We start from the raw sequence: 3,750 nt of genomic DNA, 5'->3' as shown, positions 1-3,750 counted from the left end.
AGGGCAATGGGGAGCTTAGGTTTTTTTAGGTAGGATTTTATTTGGGGGTTGGTTGTGTGGGTGGTGGGTTTTACTGTTGGGGGGTTGTTTGTATTTTTTTTTTACAGGTAAAAGAGCTGATTTCTTTGGGGCAATGCCCCACAAAAGGCCCTTTTAAGGGCTATTGGTAGTTTAGTTTAGGCTAGGGTTTTTTTTTATTTTGGTGGGGCTTTTTTATTTTATAGGTAAGTATTTAATTTTAAATAGGTATTATGTAGGTAATGATGGTAGGTTTTATTTAGATTTATTTTAATTATATTTGTTAGGGAGTGTTAGGGTTAGGGTTAGACTTAGTTTTAGGGGTTAATAAATGTAGGTAGGTGGCAGCGATGTTAGGGGTGGCAGATTAGGGGTAATAATATTTAACTAGTGTTTGTGATGCAGGAGTGCGGCTGTTTAGGCGTTAATATGTTTATTATAGTGGTGGCAATGTCCGGAACGGCAGTTTAGGGGTTAAAAAGTGTAAGATTAGGGGTGTTTAGACTCAGGGTTCATGTTAGGGTGTTAGGTGTAAACATAAATTTTGTTTCCCCATAGGAATCAATGGGGCTGCGTTACGGAGCTTTATGCTGCTTTTTTGCAGGTGTGAGACTTTTTTTCAGCTGGCTCTCCCCACTTATGTTTATGGGGAAATTGTGCACGAGCACATAAAACCAGCTCACCGTGGCTTTCAGCAGCGCTGGTATTGGAGTGCGGTATGGAGCTCAATTTTGCTCTGCACTCACTTTTTGCCTGATAATGCCAGTTTTTAAAAAACCTGTAATACCAGCGCTGTAGGGAAGTTAGCGGTGCAATAACTTGCAAGTTATTACCTAGCAGCTCTTACCGCAAAACTCGTAATCTAGCCGACAGTCTTGAAATTATTAAAAGAAAAAAAGTTAATAGAATAGATACTGAAAAATACTTGAAGATTGGTTTATCACTGGCTGAAAGATTTTGTATTATTATTTTTATTCAGAACCTGAATGTATATTTTTCAAAAAGCACAAATTAATCTATATTAAAATATAACAATGAAAAAAGTGACATTAATATACATTTGAATGATGTATCCAACTATTCAAGTGCCCCAAATAATTAAAAATGTTGTGGAAAAAAGTGATATGCTATTTGAATTGCTTTATTATTTCATATCTTTAGCGTGTACCCCTTCAAATAAAACCATTAAATCTCATAAAACCTATTCTTAAAAGAAATGTTATATATTATACAAAAAAAGATTACAATAATTTATGATAGTATATTATTGCAATCATCTGTGTAGATTTTTAAACACAAGTTTGAGGGGAACTGATCATTTACTTATGCTTGATTAGTTCCTTAAAATGTATAAAATCCCAAATAATTTAGAAATCTGATCTGCTTTATTTGAGTCTCAGTCAGTGTGCTGCAAACCAGGCTGTCATAACTTATTTGATAGCATTGTTCATATGCATCACATCAGACCACTATTTGATGGATATTCGTCCTGTTTTACCTAATTAATGACATCCATCACAGTTTCAGATCTACTGTACATGCCAAAAACATTCATCCAAAATATTTGTATTTCTTTCACCTCTGTGTGTCTTTACCTTACACATTAAAGATGTGTAGTTTTTTTACCATTTCAGATTAAAAAATAAAAATACGTTGAGAAGTGCATTAGTTTATGTACGAAATTGACACTCCAGCGTTTATTTTTCAATAGAGCACTATGATGTTTAATTAGGAAGCTGATAATTGTATAAATAATACAAAGAACGTTGAAAGTTTATCTGTGAGCTCTTGAGAGAGAGAAAAAAGTGTGTGTGTGTGTGTGTGTGTGTGTGTATGTTGGTATGTGCGTGTGTGTGCAAATTTGCTTGTATGTTTGTGTAAATGTGTTTTTGTGTTGTGTATGTGCTTGTGTGTGCATGAGCTTGTGTGTGTGTGCTTGAGTGTGTGTATGTGCTTGTGTGTGTGTGTGTGCTTGTGTGTGTGTGTATGTGCTTGTGAGTGTGTGTATGTGCTTGTGTGTGTGTGTGTGCTTGTGTGTGTGTGCTTGTGTGTGTGTGTGTGTGCTTGTGTGTGTATGTGCTTGTGTGTGTATGTGTGTGTGTGTGCGTATGTGCTTGTGTGTGTGATTGTGTGTGTGTGTGCTTGTGTGTGTGTTTCTGTGTGACTGTGTATGTGTGTGTATGTGATTGTGTGTGTATGTGTGCTTGTGTATGTGCTTATGTGTGTATGTGCTTGTGTGTGTGTATGTGCTGGTGTGTGTATGTGCTTGTGTGTATGATTGTGTGTGTGTTTGTGTGTATGTGCTTGTGTGTGTGTGTGCTTATGTGTGTGTATGTGCTTGTGTGTGTGTGTGTGTGCTTTGTGTGTGTATGTGCTTGTGTGTGTGTGCTTGTGTGCGTGTGTTTGTGTGTATGTGCTTGTGTGTGTGCTTGTGTGTGTGTATGTGCTTGCTGTGTGTGTGTGCTTGTGTGTGTGTGTATGTGCTTGTGTGTGTGTATGTGCTTGTGTGTGTGATTGTGTGTGTATGTATGTGTGTGTGTGATTATGTGTGTATATGCTTGTGTGTATGTGTGTGTGCTTCTATGTGTGTGTGTGCTTGTGTGTGTGTACTTCTATGTGTGTGTGTGTGTGTGTGTGCATAGCTAGTGTGTCTATGTGCTTGTGTGTGATTATGTGTGTGTGTGTGTGTGCTTGTGTGTGTATATGTGCTTGTGTATATGCTTGTGTGTGTGTGTGCTTCTGTGTGTATATGTGCTTGTGTGTGTGTGTGTGCTTGTGTGTGTGTGCGTATGTGCTTGTGTGTGACTGTGTGTCTGTATGTGCTTGTGTGTGTGTTTGTGTGTATGTGCTTGTGTGTGTGTATGTGCTTGTGTGTGTGTATATGCTTGTGTGTGTGCCTCTGTGTGTTTGCGTGTATGTGCTTGTGTGTGTGTGCTTGTGTGTGTATTTGCTTGTGTGTGTGTATGTGCCTGTGTGTGTATGTGCTTTTGTGTGTGAAGGTGTGTGTGTGTGCTTGTGTGTGTGTTTCTGTGTGTGTTGGTATGTGCGTTTGTGTGCAAATGTGCTTGTGTATGTGTTTGTGTAAATGTGTTTTTGTGTTGTGTGTGTGTCTCATTGTGCTTGTGTGTATGTGCTTGTGTGTGTGCTTGTGTGTGTGTGTGTGTGTGTCTATGCTTGTGTGTGTGTGCTTATGTGTGTGTGCTTGTGTGTGTTTGTATGTGCTTGTGTGTGTATGTGCTTGTGTGTGTGTGATTGTGTGTGTGTGTGTGTGTGTGTGTTTCTGTGTGTGTTTGTGTGTATGTGCTTGTGAGTGTGTACGCTTGTGTGTGTATTTGCTTGTGTGTGTGCGCGCTTGTGTGTGTATTTGCTTGTGTGTGTGTGTGTGTGTATGTGCTTGTCTGTGTGTGTGTGTGCTTGTGTGTGTGTGTGTGTTTGTGTGTGTGTTGGTATGTGCGTATGTGTGCAAATTTGCTTGTGTATGTATTTGTTTAAATGTGTTTTTGTGTTGTGTATGTGTGTGTGTCTCATTGTGTGTGCGTGAGCATTTGAGTGTGTATGTGTGTGTTGGTATGTGCGTGTCTGTGCTAATTTGCTTGTGTATTTGTTTGTGTAAATATGTTTTTGTGTTGTGTATGTGTTAGTGTGCTAATGTGCTTGTGTATGAATATGTGTGTTATAGTGTGTGTGCGTGTTTGAGTGTGTGTATTGGCATGTGCATGTGTGTGTTGATTT

Source organism: Bombina bombina, chromosome 2 (genome assembly GCF_027579735.1).
Source record: "Bombina bombina isolate aBomBom1 chromosome 2, aBomBom1.pri, whole genome shotgun sequence".
NCBI lineage: Eukaryota > Metazoa > Chordata > Amphibia > Anura > Bombinatoridae > Bombina > Bombina bombina.
This window is presented reverse-complemented; position numbering follows the sequence as displayed.